This window comes from Theropithecus gelada, chromosome 4, assembly GCF_003255815.1.
Source record: "Theropithecus gelada isolate Dixy chromosome 4, Tgel_1.0, whole genome shotgun sequence".
In the NCBI taxonomy this organism is placed as follows: Eukaryota; Metazoa; Chordata; class Mammalia; order Primates; family Cercopithecidae; genus Theropithecus; species Theropithecus gelada.
The window spans coordinates 159,108,416-159,131,844 of NC_037671.1; the positions used below are offsets into that span (position 1 = coordinate 159,108,416).

The 23,429-nt window shown below is 39.9% G+C and overlaps 1 pseudogene; it reads right to left on the reverse strand.

Moving 5' to 3' along the window:
- Nucleotides 1-15,131: 15,131 nt before the first annotated feature.
- LOC112622684 overlaps nucleotides 15,132-23,429 on the reverse strand; it is a 9,004-nt pseudogene continuing 706 nt past the window's right edge.

The following is a 23,429-nucleotide window of genomic DNA, read 5'->3' on the forward strand; positions in this document are numbered from 1 at the left end:
TTTGCTTCCTTTTCATTGCCTCTTCTCTAAAGCTCATCTTAATCATGTCTTCTCCTTAACCATAAGCCTACATGCTCCTAATTTTATGACTTTGCTGATCACGGCAGGTTTTTTACAGTTACTCTAAACAGAATTCCAGGCTTATCATTGCCATACCAATATCTGATGAAAGTTGTCAGCTATACACAAAAACAAAACGACTATCTGCTCAAGTTCACTACCCCCATCCTCCACCCCACAATGACTGTAAATATAAACTCATTTTTAAAATTTCTTAAATATTTTCTTTATAGAAATCCAATTTAATCTCTATATCTGCCAGTATATTCTCTCAATTCATTTATCTGTACACCTTTTGAGGTTAGAATAGTATGGAGAATTATAAGGAGAGTGTTAAACTAGGGATAACAAGTTAAGTAACAGAAAGTTGTATAAGAAAAGCTATTATTACTGATGGAGGGTCTTGACTACAAGTCTTAAAGACTCTTGACATTTTGAACAAATAATTGGACAAAACGCACAAAGAAATGAAAGAATGAAGCAACAAAAGCACAGATTTATTGAAACAAAAGTACATTCCACAGAGAGGGAGCCACAGAAGCAAGCAGCTCATGAGGGCTTGTTACAGAATTTTCTAGGGTTTAAAAATACCCTCTAAAATTTCCCCATGGGTTACTTGGTTACACCCCATGCGAATGAAGGAGTGGCCCACAACCAGTCTGATTGGTTGCAGAAGGCGACCAATCAGAGGCTGAAGTACAGCAACAAAGTTACACTCTTACGCCAATGAAGACTAGGCCCACAACCAGTCTGATTGGTTATGCGAGGGGGCCAATCAGAGGTACTTTCCATTTATCATCTGCCACACAAAGGGAGTAGCCTCTGATCCTTTTGTTACTTCAGTGTGTAGAGGTGGGGTTTTCCTTTTGATTCAGTTATAGGAAGTCAGCACAATCGGCCTTAGTTTCCCCGCCTCCATACCCTATTCTCCTGCCTCACTATGGTTTCTTTGTTCACCTTTATCTCTGTAATAGCATGTATTGATGCTTCTCACTACCACTAATATGTGTTTTGAATGATGCAGCAAGCTAAATACAATTGCTTACAGGTCAATTCATTGAAAATATTTTCACTTCAGTTATCTTCAAATTAAATAAGTGAAATGAAAGAATCGATCAATTAATCATTTTAGTAGCTAGGCCCTGGGTAATCGAGGTCAGTGACCTTGGTGGGCTGATAAATGAATTTGATCCTAGGGAGTTTCTGGTTCCCTTGTTTTAATCATTTATGTGTGCCCTATTATTCATAGAGAGAGGTACAGTGCTAGCACTCCAAATTCAAGTTCATTAATATTACACAACAGATGCAAGTGTTTCCAGGACAGCTAAGTCAGAATAGCCCTTTTCACTATAAAGTGTGAAAGTCAAGGGGATTGTCTTCCAAATATGCAACAGGCACAGAAGTGCATATTAGGATTACTGAAGTTGAAATTTTTACCTGACTCTCATTTGCTTCTTTCCATGCTTTGAAACAACCTTTTCCTTCTTCCTTCTCCTCCTCCTCCTCCTTCTCTTCTTTTTTGTCTTTTTTTCTTCTTGTATTTCAAAAATTGTAAGGTCAGTAATTTAAAAGCATGAGTAGTCTTTTTCTTTATGCAAGTTTAAGCTAAATACCTGTGCATCTTCATACACTCTTGCTTACTATTGACTGAACAAGTCTGGAATTGAGGAATGCTAATGTTCTAGTTATGCCCATTTTCTTCTACCAAACGAGGCATTAAGTTTTGTCTATATATACAAACTATTGTATAAACAGAAACAAAATGAATTCTAGCAAAAACCTTTTATTTTTTAAATGATGATTTGAATGGGTAAAATAAAATAAAACAGCCAATGGATTATTGTTTATTTATTTATTTGAGCCAGGGTCTCACTCTGATGCCTAGGCTGGAGTGCAGTGGCATGATCTTGGCTCACTGCAGCATCAGCTTCCTGGGTTCAGATGATCCTCCCACCTCAGCGCCTCTGGGTAGCTGGGACTATTGGCATTCACCACAACCCCAGGCTAATTTTTTTTTTGTATTTTTTGTAGAGACGAGGTTTCGCCATGTTGGCCAGGCTGGACTCGAACTCTTGGCCTCAAGCAATCTGCCCGCCTCAGCCTGCCAAAGTGCTAGGATTATAGTCGTGAGCCACTATGTCCAACTGCCAATGAATTATTTACCTAAATTGAACAATTTTTTAAAAATGAGTCTAAAGATAGCCTAACACTCAATTTTCAATGCCCACTAAAGCAGGAATTCTCTAGTGCTCAGAAACAAACAAACAAACAAAAATCTAAATAAAAAAATATGGAGCCTTCTTTTTGTAATTTGAAATTCTGTAGGTAATTGCATCCCTTCTACCCAGACAATGTTTCAGTTTCCAAATTATTCTCATGTTGCCCTAAATCATTTTGAGGATGCAACATTTTAAAGGTGAAAAAGTTACTGCTTTAAAGAATAAACATCATCCATCTTCTAAGATGGACAGCCTTGTCATTACCTCACCTGCTCTTTCTATATATGCACAGGACTAACATAAATAGTTACACTGAACCTTAAAGAATTACGCTTTGAGAAGTGATTTAGAAAGAAATAGAGAAGATGAGGGGAGAGGCTACAAAAAGGAAGATACCTTCAGCAGGGAGCTATATGACATTACAACCGGAGCAGAACCAGCTACTGTATTTAAATCTCCAAAATAGTGCTGAATCTGAAAACTTGAGATTTGAGGCACCACATGGATATGTAGCACCTTGGAATAATTTTTGTTCCTATCCTCTTCTTTTGATTGAGCTCAACTTTAACAGTAGTATTTCACTTTTATCTAGCATTTTATAGTTCACATAACACTTTCGTATAATGACTAAAATTTATTTGGTATTAGATGTGTCATTATCTCACTTAATTTGCACAGCAATTGAATGACATGGATTCTACCACTATCCTAATTTTACAAGAAAGGCAGTGAAGCACAGAGAGATGAAGTAACCTGCTTTTTAGCTACGCTGCCATTCTGCACTCAAGCATCCTCTTAGTCCTCTTGACAAGCATATAAGGTAGATACCATCTACTGCCTGATTAAGAGAAGAGCAATTGCTGATCAGGGAGATTGAGGAATGTACCCAAGGTCACTCAGCTAGTAGACAGTAAAACTGGGGCACAAAGCCCGGTTTAGATTTCTGAATTCTTCCAAGTTGCTTCTAGTGACATTCTTTTTGTGACTGGAAAATATGGGACAAGCTGGTGAAAATTCAGGTGGCTGGCAATAATTTTGGAGTAAATCTGAAGTCTTTGAATCCTACTTCAAGACTTACGTACATGGATACAATAAATATAATTTAATTTTATGTATGTATGATTATACTCTATAATATTTATACTGTTTTTATTATGTATTTTATAAATTTTTATTCTAAAATCCTAAATGCTAAAATACTAAAATCGTGAAATAGTATTTTATACTATTTTATACTGTACTGACACCTGTAAGGTACTATGGTATGTGTGTACCTTAAGGGTGTCACTTATAACATTCTACTGTTTTTCACTGCTATTGTTCTCTCTGAAGGGTCTGGCACTGTGCCTGGTGCATAGCGCGTGCACAGTACATCATAAATATTTCACGAATAAAAGAATGCACGTGGCTACTTAGGCACACACGGTACTTATATAGTTTATCTTTAAGATGCAGGAGTGGAGATCCAGACTGTCCTTGGATTAATGTAGAAAGTAAAGTGTATCAGAAGACCATCTATGTGGTTCACCTGCCTCGCTGCGTTCAGTTTGGCTTGTACAACAGAGCATGTGCTACATGAAACGGCAAGATGGCTGCTCAGTTCCCCAGGCTGGACACAGCAGGTCTGGTGGAAGGCAGTCCTAGCTGCTTAGATTTTGCCCATTCTCTCTCTCCAAAAAGTAGAATTGCAGACTCTGTGGAACACAGGGGTTTAGGCTCACACAAATATGGGTGTTATTACAGAGCAACAGCAAATGCACCAGACTGATGGATGCAGTGGGTCACCTTACCAAGTAATTTTTTTTTTTGAGACAGAGTCTTGCCCTGTCCCCCAGGCTGGAGTGCAGTGGTGCTATTTCAGTTCACCGCAACCTCTGCCTCCTGGGTTCAAGTGATTCTCCTGCCTCAGCCTCCCAAGTAGCTGGGATTACAGGCGCCTACGACCACGCCTGGCTAATTTTTTGTATCTTTAGTAGAGACGGGGCTTCACCATGTTGGTCAGGCTAGTCTCGAACTCCTGACCTTGTGATCCGCCCACCTCAGCCTCCCAAAGTGCTGGGATTGCAGGTGTGAGCCACCACGCCCTGCCCACTTTACCACATATTTTTCTCATCAGAAAGATGAAGAGTTGGAGCTGTATGACCTGTGGGTCTCTTACAGCCGTAAGCTCTACACTCTATTGCCTGTGGGTATGCCACATTAGAAAAATAAATATCAGGCTCATTTCAGGTATGCCTTAGCAAACTGGACTCTTGAAACAGTACCATCACCATGTTCATACTCCGTCATGATGCAATAAACATGAAAAGCAGTGAGAAATGTCCTCTAATGGCAGCTTTGTTAATTAACTACATAGTATTTATTCTAATTACCAACCAACCAAACAAAATATTTGATAACTATTTTGACTTTGGTGGGCTGATAAGTAAACTGGATCCCAGAGAGGACTGGCTATATCAAGTTTCCCTTTGCTTCACCTAATCATTTATGTACACTTGTAGGCTGTGTGTGTGTATGTGTCTGTGAGTGTGTGTGTGTGTGTGTGTGTGTGTTTTAAAGAGTCATTTACATAAGGAATGGTTGGGGTGGATGAATAGGATTACTTAACAGAATGTGCATTTGGTTTGTTTTTTTCAAAACCAAATTGACTGTCATCAGGTTATTATTTGGAAACTATTGCTCAGGTGGAGAAATGGCGAGTCAGGCCTTTGAATTTACGCCCGTGGTCTGGGTTACTGACATAGAGAAAGTAAAATCTGGTGATAGATTCTTTTAAGCCACTGGTTCATCTCCTATTGTTGGATTTATTCTTCCGATTGATTTTCTTTTGTTTGTTGTATTTTTGTTTTTGCTTTCTTTTTTTTTTTTTTTTTTTAATTTGGGAGTTGTCTTTCACTAAATGCAGTTATTATGTACTAAATATATGTATATTTTTCTGAGTGAATGTTGCCTCTTCAAAAATACAACACTGATCCTAACAAACGTAAACATTGGGGTAGATCAAATTGAAAGAATGCATAGATTAGTTCTTGATAAAAACTACCTGAAAACTCCCCTTCACAACTGGCTTTTAGTAGGAACAGGAATATCAATTTTCCTTATGATCCAGGGTTTTTCAAATGTCTTTCGCATGACTCACAGTAAGGAATATGTGTTTCTCATTGTGACCCAGAGTATGTGTGTGTATCTGAATAAAAGTTTCACTAAAAATATTTTTTTCTTACTATGTGTGTGTAATGTGCTCTGATATTTTAAAAAAAAACCCTCCTCTATGTTGTTTTTCTGAAGTGATGGCTATAATTCACAAAACTGACTTATGACCCACTAATAGGTGGTAATCTGCAGTTTGAAAAATATGATTTAAAGCCAATAATACAAACACACAGAGAATTGTTTGGTCTTAGAGTAGATACCTATAAGTATCAATCAGCCATGTCATAATGGAACAGTTCTACTGTGAATGTTTGCTTTTTAAAATCAGCAGTAGGCTGGGTGCAGTGGCTCACATCTGTAAACTCAGCACTTTGGGAGGCCAAGGCAGGCGGATCACTTGAGAACAGGAGTTTGAGACCAGTCTGACCAACATAGTGAAACCCCATCTCTATCAAAAATGTAGAAAATTAGCTGGGCATGGTGGTGCACACCTGTAATCCCAGCTACTCAGGAGGCTGATGTGTGAGGATTGCTCGAACCCAGGAGGCAGATATTACAGTGAGCCGAGTTAGTGCCACTGAACTCCAACCTGGGCAACAGAGCTAGACTCTGTCTCAAAAATAAATGAAATAAAATAAAATAAAATAATAAAATAAAATCAGCAGTAATATTGGCTTCCACAGTAGCCAATGAAGACTTTAGGCCAAGCGTGTAATTATCCCTCCAAGGACTCTATTTACTCTCTGACATCAGTGCCTTTTTTGGGACCACAGTGTTTCTAATGAGAGTGGCTTTAAATGACCTGACTTGAGGAGAGATCGTCTTGCCATGATTGTGCCTCTCAGTAGCCACTGCATCCAACCTGCACAACATAGAAAGACCCATCTCTGAAGAAAAAAAAAAATAAGGTGGGGGGAATCACAAAAATGAAAGCTATAAAAGGAGTGCTTTTGGCGCCATGACTATAATATTCTGATAAGTATAGTTATTTGATTTCCAGGATATCATTGGCTAAGATGACATGTAATGTATTGCCGGTACACTCACTAATTTTCTCTTCCCGTATACTATTCAACCTGGGCTAGTTTCACATGTTTCTTTTTGGCATTTCAAGCTTAAATATCTAGAGCCTTTTACATGCTCTGCCATACTCAAGAAATTGCTGCATTACCAGAATCAAAATCAGACACTGCACTGCCCAAAGAGACTTTGGTCAGAAGCAGATATATTTACTAGTCCTCTTGAATCTCTATGTTACATCGAAGCTATTTTCTGAAAAGAAGGCCAGGAAAAACAATACTCCAACAGGTGATGCAGACATGGGAACTGCGCTTTTCAGATGCTTCTGAGTGTTTTGAGCTATGCTTGTAAGTTTATGTATATGGGTACTAAGAGTACATAGAATAAGACTAGGCTCTTTCTTTCTTTCTTTCTTTCTTTCTTTCTTTCTTTCTTTCTTTCTTTCTTTCTTTCTTTCTTTCTTCCTTCCTTCCTTCCTTTCTTTCTTTTTCTTTCTTTCTTTTTCTTTCCTCTTTCTTTCTCTTTCTTTCTCTCTCTTCTTTCTTTCTCTCTCTCTTTCTCTCTTTCTTTCTTTCTCTCTCTCTCTCTCCCCTTCCTTCCTTCCTTCCTTCCTTCCTTCCTTCCTTCCTTCCTTCCTTCCTTCCTTCCTTCCTTCCTTCCNAAGGAAGGAAGGAAGGAAGGAAGGAAGGAAGGAAGGAAGGAAGGAAGGAAGGAAGAAAGGAAGGAAGGAAGGAGAGAAGGAAGGAAAGAAGGAAAGAAAAGAAAGAAAAATATTAGCCAGGCATGGTGGCATACACTTGTAGTCTTAGCCAATTGGAAGGCTGAGTGAAGAGAATCCCTTGAGCTCAGGAGTTTGTGGCTGCAGTGAGCTAGGAGTGTGCCACGGCACTCCAGCCTGGGCAACAAAGAAAGTGTCTGTCTAATAAAGAAAAACAAAATGAAAAACTACCAAAACCTCTTGACTGGGCAGACTACAATATCCTAAAGAATTGCAGAGTCTGGGTAAATGTCTGATTGGGAGGAATGTGCGCCAAAGGGCAACCTGTCCAACCCAAGGAGCTCTTTGTGACCCTTTGATAGAAGCTGAGCAAGTAAGTCAAATAAAGATGGGAACAGAGTCAGTGGGAGCAACAACTACCTCTTCAGCTTCCAGGGATTTATTAGGGAGCTGGCTACAGCCATACATATACCTAGCAGGTCTTGTCCCAGAGGACATACCCTTTGAGATTAACCTTAAAGGATAAATAACAATTTACCAGAGGGAGGTGGACTTTAGAGAACAAGTCAGCAGGAAAAAAAAATGAGCAAAAGTTTAGAAGGATTAGAAACAATATTGTGAGATTGGGAAAGGGACAAAAATCATGAGAAATTTTGTTTTCTCATGTCACCTGCAATATAGGGGCATTTAGAACAGATACACCGATATTCCTAAAATCCTTTAGAGCCTGCTACTCGAAGAGTGGTCCATGGACCAGCCTCACCTGGGAGCTTGTTAGAAATGCAGTCACAGACCCCACTCCAGACCTGCAGAGTCAGGTGCCCAGGGGATTCACATGCACATTAAGGTTTGAGAAGGACAGCTTTTGAGAGTAATGACATTAGGGACCAGGCAGCAATAGATGGTTTTTTTTTTCTTTCTCTTTTTTTCTTTCCCTTTATTTAGACATCATTTAACCATGAGACTAAATAGGTGTGAAACCTGAAAGTAATGTGAGTGGTATGAAGGCCCATAGTAAATAATATAATTACTGTGATTTTATTTTTTCTTAATAAATTGAGGGTTGGTTTTTCCCTGCGTTCATTTTTTAAAATAAAACACAGAAATAGTAGTTATAATAAAGACAAGCTAGACATCAGAGAAATGCAAATCAAAACCACAATGAGATACCATCTCACACCAGTTAGAATGGCGATCATTAAAAAGTCAGGAAACAACAGATGCTGGAGAGGATGTGGAGAAACAGGAATGCTTTTACACTGTTGGTGGGAGTGTAAACTAGTTCAACCATTGTGGAAGACAGTGTGGCGATTCCTCAAGGATCTAGAACTAGAAATACCATTTGACCCAGTGATCCCATAACTGGGTATATACCCAAAGGATTATAAATCATGCTACCATAAGACACATGCTCACATATGTTTATTGCGGTACTATTCACAAGAGCAAAGATTTGGAACCAACTCAACTGTCCATCAGTGATAGACTAGATTAATAAAATATGGCACATATACACCATGGAATACTATGCAGCCATAAAAAAGGATGAGTTCATGCCCTTTGCAGGAACATGGATGAAGCTAGAAGCCATCATACTGAGCAAACTGTCGCAAGGACGGGAAACCAAACACCACATGTTCTCACTCATAGGTGGGAATTGAACAATGAGAACACTTGGACACAAGAAGGGGAACATCACACACCAGGGCCTGTCAGGGGTTGGGGGGCTGGGGGAGGGATAGCATTAGGGGAAATACCTAATGTAAATGACGAATTAATGGGTGCAGCAAACCAACATGGCACGTGTATACCTACGTAACAAACCTGCACATTGTGCACATGTACCCTAGAACTTTGAGTATAATAAAAATAAATAAATAAATAAAAATAAAGACCAGCTAGAGATAGTTTTTTTTAAAAAAAATGGAGCCCGTTTTTGAACTTTGGACTCAAATACTAATAAATGGAATAAAGATTGTTTAGTTATTTATTACATTTATGAGCTTACCTAATTTCCAGTTTATGGCAGGATGCTATATATACTTTTCTTATATTTTTTATTTAGTGAGAAATGAAGATACAAAATGGGCTGTTGTAAGATAGAGGTATTATTACTGAATGCTTTCTGTGTGCTTAACTCTTTATATACTTCATACATTGCCCATTCAATTCAGCCACCAACTAGCCTGAACTTAGAAATGAGGAGCTGATGGTCATGGATATTGATTTGCTTATGTAAGGTCACACAATTTTTGTTTTGCAGTTAAGATCATACACATTTTAATCTGAATCCCATATTGTTCTTCAGATACTGTGGACTGAGCCTCAGAATTTTTTTGCTCCTCTGCAATGAGACTGGTTTATCTTTGATCGTGATCCATCAAAATGGGAAGGCCTTTTTCTACTTGATTTCAATATTTTTTATTTAGCACCATTTTTAAAAATGCTTGGTATATGTATAGTTTTTTCCCTGGTTATAAAATCAATTAGGTTCATTTGTTCAAATCTGGAAAATTTGGAAACGATGAAGGAGCACAATGAATAAAGTAAATATCACTCATAATCCTATCACTCAAGATAATGCTACCACTCAGAGATAACCACTGTTAATATTACATGGTTTATACTTTTTTAAATGAATATATATAAAAAATAAAATTAGATTCATGCTCTATATGCTATTTAATAACAAATCTTTGCAGATGCCAGTAGATAACTATTTCTATGACATAGTTTTCATGGTTCCACAATATCCTACCTACAGATATAATAATATAATGTACAGGTACCATTCCAGGTACCCTAGAAGTATTTTTTCTCTCTCTTTCACTATCTCTCTCTTTGTCTCTCTCTCTATCTCTCTTTCTCTCTCTCTCTCTCTCTCTCACACACACACACACACACACACTACTATGTAGTAGGTGGCTTTATTATCCCCATTTTACATATGAGAAAACTAAGGCCCACAGAGGTAACATGGTATAATTTGATTTTGGTCACATAGTTATTAAACAGTAGAACTGAGATTCAAACCCCTATAATCTAGATCTACAGTAATATCCTTAGCCCTTCAGTTTGTTAAGTCTAACTGAGCCTTCAGAGGCCCCTATAAAACTAGCAACTGGATAATTAAATGCTTCAATACAACACTGCCTGAGTCTGCTTCATTGGAGCAACGCCATGGATCTTTTTACCCCTTTGTCTCTTCATTTTCTTCATTATTTCTAGCAGTAATTATCTTGGCCATCAATTAAGACTGCGTGTGTAGACATATACCCCACCCTGTGTCTTAACAGGTTCAATGGATGGTAGAGAATAATAATTTTTAGATTATTTTTCCCCTTCCTTCCTTCCTTTCTTTTTTGCTAGAACTTCGTTGTTTAATTTTATTCACCAGGACCAAGTTGGACCAAAGCACACACAATATTTTAATAAAGTAAGAAGCCTGATTTCATGATTCTAAATGAAGTCTTCAGGCATTTCAAAATAATATACCTTACAGCTCCAAAGAACAAAGATATTAAATGGTGAGAATTTTCAAATATTATAGGGCTTTTCAGGTGGCTACTTTACAAATTGAAACACGTCTTTAGCTTAAAAAGCAAAAAAAAAAAAATTTTGAGACAGAGTGTCACTGTGTCGCCAGGCTGGAGTAGTGCAGTGGCGCAATCTCGGCTCACTGCAACCTCCACTTCCCGGGTTCAAGCAATTCTCCTGCCTCAGCCTCCTGAGTAGCTGGGACTACAGGCATGCATCACCATGCCCAGCTAATTTTTGTATTTTTGGTAGAGACGGGGTTTCATCGTATTGGCCAGGGTGGTCTCGATCTCTTGACCTTGTGCTCAATCCACCTTGGCCTCCCAAAGTGCTGGGATTACAGGCGTGAGCAACGGCACCCGGCCAAAAGCAAAATTTTATAGCCTAAGTTGTCTTTTCAGACATTCGTAGAAACTATAAGAATTCTGTGCAAAAATAAGTCTTGACTTCAAAAAGGAACTTGGAAATTTAAAAATATAAGGTGCTATTTTGTTTCCAAGGGCTAATATTAAAACAGTAAACCACTAAGGAAACTTCTGGATGATATTAATAGTAGCAATAATGTTAATTTTCTGGAGTCAGTCCACCAAACATAGGAAGTACACACTTCCGCAATTGGGCTGAGAAATGAGACAGCTCACTGGTCCCAGATTTGGTTGATTGCGCCAGTCTGGTTGCTAATGGTTTCCCAACAAGTGGGTCGTGGCATAACAGAGACCAGCAGAGAAGATGACAAAACCATTAGCAGGACCTGCCATTGAATTCCCCCAAGACCTTTCTGTGAGCACTGGTATCACTGAATTTGCACATAGCACTGCCAAGCTATACATGATAATTATTATATATTTATCTCATTTTGCTCCGTTGGGATTATTTCACTTATGAATGATTTTAAAAATAAGAAAATTATTAAGAGAAAATAATTTTGGAGTGGTTTGAAGTTTTTTTTAATTTTGTTTTTTCAATAGAGACGGGGTTTCACCATGTTGTCCAAGCTAGTCTTGAATCCTGGATTCAAGCGATCTACCTACCTAGGCCTCCCCAAGTGCTGGGCTTACAGACGTGAGCCACCACACCCAGCCGGTGGTTTGAGGTCTGAATCACAACTCTGTCACATACTGTAATGGACATATGGTGTTTTTGCCAGTCCCAGCACCCACTCTTTTCTGGAAGCAGCACCTTTCTTTTTCCTTGGGGAATTACCCCTTTCCTAGTTTGTGCCAATAAACAAGATTCGTGTCCTCCCCTGAAAAACAGTGTCATGTGGCCCAAGTGAGGCCAATCAGATTCAACCTCACAAATTCCAGTTGTGAGCCAGGTGATCAGGAAGAGATTGGAGTTGATCATCCCTGTGGCATATTCCTGAAGAAATGGGTCCACTCATGCCTGCCATCTGGATGCTGGAAATTACTCTATTGCTTATTTTTCCCATGATCCACTTGTTCACCTTTGATTCTGTAAGCTACTACTCTAAGCCCTTCCAATATGCTTCAGTTATCTTGAATCTGTTTCTCTTGTTTATAATCAAAGAACGTTAATAGTCTACACAAACTAAATAAACTGTAACTATAATCTCCATGGACTTCAGGAAATTTAAAATACCTGGTTCAATCTAACAGCTTTATAATGATGGCTTCAAAATATTTGACAATTAAAAATACAGTATTTTTAAATTTATGATAAAAATGACCACAGAATATTTACATCCTCTTTCTAAAAAGTTAACCTCATACATAACAATGCTGAAAGTAATGCTTATTTCCCAGGCTTGTAAGAATTAAATGAGCACATGTCTGGAAAATGCCTGGTACAATGCCTCCTCAAGTAAATGATCTATATCTATTGGCTGTTAATCACTACACAATATATGCCAGCATGAACATCTCAGTCCAAGGCAAGTTCAAACATTAAATGAATTATGCTAACAGTACTCCGTATAGTAACTTCTCTGAGTTCTTGGCAATGCAGAAATACCTGTGAGAAAGTTATACTTAGGTTAGAACAAGTATCTAACAATTAAAATATTTTAGCAAAACACTGATCAAACTGGTATTCAGGTATTTATTTATTTATTTATTTATTTTTTGTAGAGACAGGGACTTACTACGTGGCTCCAGTGCTCCTGCCTCAAGCAGTCCTCCTGCCTTGGCCTCCAAAAGTGTTGGGATTACAAACAGGAGCCACTGTTTGCAGCTGGTATTCAGTTTGAATAAAATAGCTTTGATCCATCAAAAGACAAAGAGCTAGTCTCAATAAAAGCATCTAAGCAAACTTTACACTATGCAAGTGAGCAGTTTTGAATGTATGGCATTTAATTCTGAATAAAATAGTGATCTATTGGAAAGACATTCAGATGAATGTCTACCAAGTAAGTAGTTTAGTCATTACTTCACATCTGTTTAAACATGGATGCATACGTGGTCACATAATAGGGCCATTTGGAATTGTTGTTAAGATTTTGTGGAACATGCATGTGCAGGAAATTCTGAAATGTCCTTAGCCATTTGTTCTAATCGACTCATAAACCTGAAGGTTTAGAGGTTGGTACATCATTAGTCTCACTCTAGTAGGCATTTGACATAAAAAGTCTTTAGTTAAAGCCTCTCCCGCTGAAGCAAAGGTTTAAAAGTATCAAGTCACTTGTCCCTGCTACCTTAGTTTTTTCTCTTTATTTTTTCCTATTACCTAGTGCAGAGAAAGTGCACTGGTGACCTATTTTCCTGAGAGCCTTTCCAACGAACTGACATTACACCATGACAAAAGTCGTTCTGTCTGCTCTGATGAGGCAGTCCAATTTTGCTAGCAGAATTGCTAGCAGAGGGGGGGGTATTATGAAAGGCACTGTTGCTTGCTCATCCAATAACCACTTTCTCCTTGCCAACCACAGAATCCTGATTTTGTTAGGATCTCTAAATCTCAAGGCAGGTGGTGAACTCCAGGGAATGAATCTCATAGATCTTAGCCAGTCATGGTCATTCAGTTCCCCCTTGCTATTGTTTGTTCTAACATTTGGCAAGGGGCCAATTTCTGGCTGAAAAGATGTAAGGTAAAATGTGTCGGCAGGGGGTGGGAGGTATCTCGGAAATATTTTCTTTTTTTCTTTTCCCCCTCCACTAACCAAGAAGCAGCGTCGAAAGATTTTCTTCCTGGTTAGAAATACAGAGATTTATGAAAAGTCCTTTGGATCCCAAATCTTTCTTCTTGTCTTAGAAGTAACTATCTAAGTAAGGATAACTTGCTTGGAGCTGCATTGATCTTTCTGTAACCAAGAAGTGACAAGATGACTGGATAATAAGCCAACGTACTAAAGATGGCAGAGTAAAAGTATAAAAAGAGCCTGAATCCTTGATGTCATTTTGAGCTACTGTTCCCTAAACGGAAGTGGAACAGCCCACCTCTGGACAGCTTGTTAGCTGAGATATTTAAATGTATTTATTACCTTTCTGTTACTTACATCTGAAAGCATTTCTAAGGGCATTAGCATTTATATACCATCCATACCCCCTTCAATTTGAAAAGTTTTATGTCACCAGGCAGTAGGATCATGATCTGACAATAAAATGAAGAGGAACTGGTAAGTTCCTGCAATATAATCTTTCAAAAATGAGTGCAAAATTCTGTTCAGTGTTTATTAGTCATTATCAGGGGGTAGTTTGTAATTTTTGGAACTGTCACATTAATTAACTCTTGGTCCCTAAGATAGCAAGCTTGGCTGACAGGAGGTTTTGTTTTTGTTTTGTTTGAGAAAGAAGGTCTCACTCTGTCGCCCAGGCTGGAGTGCAGTAGCACAATCATAGCTCATTGCAGCCTCCACCTCCAGGCCCAAGTGACCCTCCCACCTCAACCTCCCAAGTAGCTGGGACCACAGGTGCATGCCACTACACATGGCTGACTCTTTCTATTTTTGTAGAGATGGGGTTTCCCTATGTTGCTCAGGCTAGTCTTGAACCCCTGGCCTCAAGCAATTCTCCCACCATGGCCTCTGAGAGTATTGGGAATACAGGCAAGAGCCACCACGCCCAGCCAGGACGAGTTTTACAATAAAGGCCAGTGAATAAGACCTGTAATGAAAACACTCAAGAGTCTAATTAGAGAAAACTTTAGAATCAGGATAAAAGAAATCAGTTACTATTAGCATAAGGCTTAGAACTCAAGTCATTCTTATTTTTGGAAGACAATCACTTTATTCTAATTAACTCATAAATAAAATAATAACAGCTAGTTTAACAGAATAAAATCATAACAGCTCGTTTAAAGAGGCCATGCAAACATTGGCCTAGGCCTAAATTCCACACCATCTTAATGGAATTCTGCAAAGTAAGAACAGCCTCTTCCATTTTAATTCTGAAGGAAGGAAGCTATGAATGACACCCGAGAGGTTTAACTGATGGTTACTCTTTATCTCTTCACTATCAATTATATTTTTATACTAAATTAACTTGGCTATGAGAGCTGATTTTCCATTTCTCCAATTTGAACTTCTTGATTGGGCCAATCCATCTGCAAATCTGCACTGTTTCAGCACCTCACTGAAACCCTCACAGAGCTTGATGTCATCCTGTTTCCGCGCACACTCCAAAAACGGTTTTATCTCATAGAAGCAAGGCTGCTGCCGCTGTGACATCTGAGTTCCCTGGGGCTCCTGGTAAGTGATGTCAGGCCTTGCAGGCTCAGCATTACTTCCTTCACTGAAGCCCCCAGTGATGGCATGACCCAGTGTGTGCCCCACGCCAGCTCCAGTGGTTGCTATCTGGGCCATCAGACCTGGCTGCCCGGGCCCAGCAGCAGGAGGGCCAGCTGCAAAGGGGGATGCCGCTGCTGGCAGCTGAGCTGCTGGTGCTGCCCTGGCTGCAGTTCTTTAGTTTTTTTTTTTTTTTTTTTTTTTTCTGAGACCAAGTCTCACTCAGTCACCCGGGCTGAAGTACAATGGAGTGGTGAGATCTTGGCTCACTGCAACCTCTGCCTCCTGAATTCAAGTGATTCTCCTGCCTTAGCCTCCTGAGTAGCCAGGATTATAGGTGAGTGCCATCACGTCTGGCTAATTTTTGTATTTTTAGTAGAGACAGGATTTCACCATGTTGGCCAGGCTGGTCTCAAACTCCTGACCTCAGGAGATCCACCCGCCTTGGCCTCCCAAAGTGTTGGGATTACAGGTGTGAGCCACCACGCCTGGCCCTGAATGCTGTTCTCATGTGAGGTACCCGGCTGACCTGAGTGGCCACACAGGAAGTGCAGTTCCCGCTTCCACGCGGCATCCTAGGTGCACTGCAGCTTGGCATTTGGATGTGCAAAAATCTCTCAAATCATTCTTAAAGTATCTTCAGAAATCAGGAGTGGGGCATTTGTTTGCATAGGAAGTGGTACAACTTTGAATATATACCAGACATTAAAAAATAAAAATCAAAGAAAAATATTTTATTACTGTAAAGAGAACTGTAGCTTCTTGTACATCCACATACACAAAGCCAAAAGTTTCAGGAAGAGATACTTACTCTTTTATTGTGTGATGTACTCTCATATATTCTATTCTATTCTTTTTTTTTTTCTTTCAATTAAAAAAAAGTACTGGTTTTAACTTACTGGAATAATTTCACAACCCACTAATGAGTTACCACTTGCTGTTTGAAAAGCATTAAGATAATTGCCATTGTAGGTTAAAAATTTTCTGAGTTAAACTGACTTGAATAATAGACTTGAAAGACTTGTGTTACTTACGTAGCAGAAAATCCAAGATAGGGCAGACTTTAAGAGTTCCTTGTCTTCACGTACCCAGGTACCCTGCTCTGACTTCTACAGCGTCAGTTTCACCCTCAGGTGACTCCTCCTAAAGTCTTAAGAGGCTGGTGTCTCGAACACTTTCAGTTATCCCTTCAGGCCCCTCTCTGGCCTTCTCTCTCTGCTCTGTGACTTGTATGGCTTACATGGATAAGATCCCTTACACTTTGGCTTCTGTTTGGATTCAGCTAATGGGGATCGCCTGTGGAGCTTGAACAGAAAGAAGAGTATAAAGTTGGCGCACTTATTCATCTGGCTTCTTCCCTGCACGGTCAGGTTGGGCCGACCATTTTTCATAACCCAAGTTCAAAGCTCCTCTCCAGTGGCCCTCTCTACACGACTTTCTCTGGGGTTCTGATAACCCTACTCATTGTGGTTTTGGACACAGATGTGATGATGGTTCTCCTGCTCCACATCCTAGGGTGCTGCTTTGTCCTATGTGCTTTCACTGTACCCTGCCTATGCCCTTGAATGCCTTTTATTATTAAATCGTTCTTGAATTATTCTAATTTGAGTATGACAACTACATTTTAATGAGGCCCTGACTTAATACCAGCTGCCAAAAGTAGCTGTGTTCACTATCACCAGGGGAAGGAGAGATTAGTTCTTTACCAGAAGTCCTGGGTAAGGCTCTGCATTTCCACCAGCTCAAACAGGCAAGGCCTGCCCATTTTTGAATGAGTCAGTGGAGGGGAAAAGGAAATGCCTTGATCATCTTATGATATGTAGCCGAGGAGGGATAGATGCTAATCCTCTACAGTGGCCACCAAATAGAGAAGTCACTCTCTGTGTTGCACCTAGGAGATTATGATATTACAACATGAGACTTAGCCCAGCATCATGGCAGCAGGTAAACAAAGGTAGTTTTTCAATGGCAAATTCAATGAGTTGATTATACAAATATTAGCAATTGGATGACTAACTCAAACATCAGAATGATGTTTTTGTCTTGAAAAAACCTTTCTCACACAGTAAGTTTTCTTTTGCCAGAGTGGAGTCAGGCTAAAATTTCCAAGGTCGTAGAAGACTTTATGTGTACCATACTTAAAAACAACAACAGCAGTTTAAAAGCTACTTTCTGTACTCATTTATTTTTTCCCTAAGTCAAATTTCCTGTGATTATGCAACAAACTATTGGTTCCAGAAGCTGATCAGAAATTGGGAGAGGACGTGCTTAGTGACAGTTTCCTCTCTTTCTCTGTAGGTTACTCCAGGAGTGTTCCAGGGATCAAGGCAGGACCAGAACCAACCTAGGGAAGACTAGCGACTCATGCCTTTTCTTCTCCTTCTCAACTCTAGGAGACCAGACATAAGATGTTAACATAGAATCATTGCACTAACACTGAAAGGATTTATAAAAAATTAAAATGAAGTCAGAATTTTTCTCTCTAGTACTAATAAAGAGAACACCCTGGAAAGTTACAACATCAGCTTAATCCTAAGGCTGGCTTCAGTGGGGGCTATGAGAAGGCTGGTACATTGAATGCCTTCCATTTCTTTCTTTTTCTCACCTTCTCCATCCTCCTCTGTGCCCTGTTCAGACAAACAGCACCTTTCCCACTTCCCACCTCTCCTCTGCACTTGGTAGGGTCGGATTTACAAGCAGACCCTTGTCACCTTTTCTTTTCTTTCTTTTTTTTTCTTCCCCTTCCTTCCTTCCTTCCTTCCGTCTGTCCTTCCTTCCTTCCTTTCTTCCTTCCTTCCTTCTTTCCTTCATTCCTTCCTTCCTTCCTTCCTTCCTTCCTCTTTCTTTCTCTCTTTCTCTCTCTCTCTTTTCTTTCTTTCTTTCTTTCTTTCTTTCTTTCTTTCTTTCTTTCTTTCTTTCTTTCTTTCTTTCTTGACATGGTCTCTCTGTGTTGCACAGGCTGCAGTGCAGTGGTGCAATCTCAGTTCATTGCAAGCTTCGCTTCACAGGTTCAAGTGACTCTCATGCCTCAGTCTCCCAAGTAGCTGAGATTACAGGCATGCACCACCCCTCCTGGCTAGTTTTTTTATATTTAGTAGAGATGGGGTTTCAACATGTTGGCTAGGCTGGTCTTGAACTTCTGGCCTCAAGTGACCTGCCCAAAGTGCTGGGATTACAGGCATGAGCCACCGCGCCCGGCCGCTTGTCACCTTTTCTGATTTTTGCTTGGTGGCTGTCTAAGGAGAAGACCCCAAGTGGACTTGAGAGCACAAAGGACAACCGATTCTAGGGCCACATAGAGACGCTTTAGACAATTAAAACTCCTGGAGAGAAGAATGTTGACACAGATTCCAGCTGCACTGCCCCACCTCAGCCTTGGGAAATTCTCTGGATGACGACACAGGATTGAGCTGCTCCTTCTGGGCGATCACAGAAAATCCAGATGCAGGTGTATTCAGGCCCAGGCCTGTGAGGGAGGCTAATGGTGACCACCCTCCCCAGGCACTTTAGCAGCTTCCCACTGAGCTTGCCCCAACTGCACCATGCTGCTGTCTCACGATCCCTCTCCACTCTGCCACTGTCATCCCCCTCATTTTTCCCCACCCAACCTCTCTCATGAAGCTTTTCACATTCTTCCTTCAAAAGCTATTGCTCGTTGTGTGATGTGAGTGAAAATAACTTCTACCACCACAACTCAGTCCTGCAGGCTTTTTGTTACTTGCTGAAGCAATTAAAGGCTAATAGCAGTTGTTTCTGTTTCCAGAGCAGAGCATATAAGTGCATTTCTGTAGTCCCTAAAATCAGCTCATGCAGGACAGAGTATTCTGGACACACAGCACGAATCAGAAGAGCTGTGGAATCAGTTTGGGAAAATGTCGAATTACATATAAGAGGAGGAGATTTAACATCTGCGCATGTTTTCTCTAGTACTATCTATCTATCTATCTATCTATCTATCTATCTATCTATCTATCTATCTAATTACTTATCTATCTACCTACCTACCTACCTACTTACCTACCTACCTACTTATCTACTTACCTATAACTGAATAATAGCCGCTGGAGGGTAACTGTGGCTCTTTGTGTTCAAGTAAAGAGCATATTTCAGAGAGGTGGGCTTGTTTCACTTTTTTTTTTTTTTTTTTTTAAGTCCTAAATGTACCTTCCTGGGCCCTTAGTTTAGGGGAAGTAAAGCAAATGATGTTAACTGTGGATCACTGGACCCTCAGGGCAGATGCCCCATGGGAGATAGCACCTGCTCCTAGTTTCATGGCTGATTTTGCCTGCATCTGCTTCACTGGTTGTACCAAGAGTGGTGACTTCTTCAGAAAGTGATTTCATAATCTGTTTGCACATTGTTTTGGAAGTAAACGCTGCCAGAGATTAAAGTATTAAATGTAATCTTACTTACCCTTCTAGAGGACATTGCAGCAAAAATATTCTTCCAAAGGGATGCCTGATATTATGGATGGATCTAGGTTTTGTAGGGCCTATGTTTACACAATTTTGTAGAACTTCTTTAATAGGAAGTATACAAAAAGTTGATTTCGTAGAAGTAAAAAGTAGTATAGAAGATACCGGAGGCTGAGAAAGCTAAGAGGAAGAAGGATGATGAGAGATTTTTGAAAGTATACAAAGGTACAGCTAGATAGGAGAAATAAGTTACAGTGCTTCATTTCACTGTAGGATGACTATAATGAGTAATAATATATAGTGTCAAATGGCTAGGAGGATATTGAATGTTCTCAACACAAAAAATAAATGCTTGAGATCCGATCACTAAACATTACATGTACAACATTATGTACCCCATAAACATGTACAACTATTATACATCAATTAAGAAATAAAAGGAAAAAGTACTGATATGGTTTGATTCTGTGTCACCACCTAAATTTCATCTTGAATTGTAATCCCCTTGTGTCAGGGTAGGGACTTCCTGGGAGGTGACTGGATCGTGGGGGCGGTTTCCCACACACTGGTCTCATGATAGTGAGTGAGTTCTTATGAGATCTGATGGTTTAAAAATGTTTGGTATTTCCCGCCTTGCTCTTTCTCTCTCCTGCCACCGTGTAAGACGGCCTCACTTCCCCTTCGCCTTTCAGCATGACTGTTTCAGTTCTTTATTGCAGTATGAACATGGACTAAGTATATAAAAGTTGTTATAAAAGTAAATATTTATTTAGAGTTAGAAAAGAAATCTCAACATAGTACAATTGAAAAGTACGACAAATACTACAAACATCACAGAATCCAGAAAAACCATAATATTTATTATTAACAAACTCCTTGATTCACCTCTACAATACTTTCTTACTTACATATTTTGGCACCACACTCTGATTTTTCTGTTACTGTGTTGACTTTAAAAAATCATTTTCCGAAAATAGAAATGTAATTCAATATTATAGTATGCTTGACTAAAATTTATTATTTATTATTGATAATTTGGAAGAATAAAATATTCAACTCACAGGGATATATTTTTTGCTCGTAGTGTTGCTAAAGGTTTGTGCTCCACAAAAGAAGAAATTCTGATAACTTCTATTTCATGTGATAACCATTAAGCAAAGAAAAGCAAATGACCAGGCGCAGTGGCTCGTGCCTGTAATACCAGTATTTTAGGAGGCCAAGGCAGGAGGATAGCTTGAGCCTAGGAGTATAGCTTGAGCCGAGGAGTTTGAGATCAGTCTGGGCAGCATAATGAAACCTCATCTCCATAAAAAAAGTACAAAACTTAGATGGGTTTGGTGGTATGTGCCTATGGTCCCAGCTACTCAGGAGGCTGAGGTGGGAGAATTGCCTGGGCCCAGGAAGTTGAGGGAGCAGTGAGCTGAAATCGTGCCACTGCACTCCAGCCTAGGTAACCGAGTGAAACTCCATCTCAGAAATAAATAAATAAAAGCAAATAAATATGCTTCAGTTATTAAATATATATCATTATCAAGTATGTTCTTAAAAAGAGAGAATTTCCAATTAGACTAGACATCATGAGAACGGGATCTTCCACTTAATTTTTTTTTTTTTTTTTAACTAGGGTCTCGCTCTGTTGTCCAGGCTGGAGTGCAGTGGTGTGATTATAGCTCACTGCAGCCTCAACTTCCCAGACTCAAGCAATCCTCTCACCTCAACCTCCTGAGTAGCAGGGTCTATAAGGCAGGCACCACTAGACCTGGCTAATTTTTGTGTTTTTTTGTAGAGACAGAGGCACACCTTGTTGCACAGGCTGGTCTCAAACTCCTGGGCTCAAATGATCTGCCTACCTTGGCCTCCCAAAGTGTTGGGATTACAGGCATGATAGTCAGCAGTCCCTAAAGTCAGCTTGTGCAGGACACTGTGAGCCACTGGGCCCGGCCTAAATTTTTAAGCATGTGATAATTGGGAGAAATTTTCCATGGACTAGCTGTGGCTCCATATGTCTCAAACCATGTGTGTCCTCCATGGCTGGTAACCTTTTGCTGCCAGGCACTACAAGAAACATTCGCAGTGAGGCAGCCTCTGGCCCTGCATTTTCATGTTCAGTGCTGGCTGGGTGGGCCCAGTGGACAGTCAGAACCTGCCTAGAAGCCAATCCTACACCAGGACAACTGGCATTAACCAGGTGGAAGTGATCATGAACCACAGAAACATATACCAGTAAAACCAAATAAATGTGTCCTCAACTAAGCTTCCCTTCAGCCCGATCTCAAAAACATATGTAGCTGCTCCAGCTTCACTGAACTACAGAACTCTGATATGGGAAATTTCTACCTGGATTAGATGTAGGAGTTTTAACAAACCATAACAAAAGTATATTATCACTGCAAATTTTATAAAGCATATAACCATGTGAACACATTGCCAGGGTTCCTCCCAAAGCCTTGGAAGAGACCAATGAAAGTGATGGGCTTGGAAGATTAATCTCTCTTTTTCAAACTCTTTTTTTCTATCCCAGGGCTTCATAAGCCCATAAGGCATTTACGCACCTGCTTCAGAAGAGTAAGCTGTATTTCCTTTGCTTTTAGAGGATGTGGTCACTAAGCCTAAATGCCACTGGTTCACTTGGGGGTAGTTAACCGACTCTGATCTGACCCCAATTATTGCTTTTTACTCTACCATGACTAACTAGGAAATTAGCCTAACAATTCTCATGAAAACTAGTGATTCTGCTTTTCCTGTCCTTTTAATACCCAACTTTGTTTTAAAAGAACATTTTTATGCTTAATTTAGAAAAAAAATAACAGTAATATCAGAATATTCACCATGTAACAAGGGCTTATTGCATAAAACAGATTTTACATATTACTGTGTTTAATCCGCACTCTACTGTCAAGAAGGCAGGTGGTCATATAGCTATTTCACCAAATGCAGCAACTGGTTAAGAAAGGTTAAACAACTTGCCCAAGATCATAAACATATAAATGAGAAAACTGGTTTTGAAACCTGGTCTGTTTATCCCTAACATCTGTGTTCTTTTATTCTACTTAACTTGTCTTTCTGTGGCAAATCAGAAGAGGGTACGCAGATATTCAAGGTGACACAGTGTTCTAGTGACAGTTTTCAGTTCCTCTTTAAGGAATTGGAGATGGCCCACAATCAGGGAGCAGAGGGATGAATAATCCTTACTCAGTTTGATTGGCTTTTTTTTCTGTCCTGATCATTCCTGCCTTAGGAAGTGTTGTCTGGGTTGGGATGTTTTCTTTCTGATTTTTTTTTTTTTTTTTAGACGGAGCCTTGCTCTGTTGCTCAGGCTGGAGTGCAGTGGCACAATCTCAGCTCACTGCAACCTCCGCCTCCTGGATTCAAGCAATCCTCCCACCTCAGCCTCCCGAGTAGCTGGATTACAGGCACCCACCACCATCCCCGGCTAATTTTTTTGGTATTTTTAGTAGAGTCAGGATTTTACCATGTTGGCCAGGCTGGTCTCGAACTCCTGACCTCAAATGATCCTCTCATCTTGGCCTCCCAAAGTGGTGGGATTACAAGCGTGAGCTACTGCGCCTGGCTGGGGTGCTTGCCTGCCTGCCTGCCTGCCTGCCTGCCTTCCCGCCTTCCCTCCC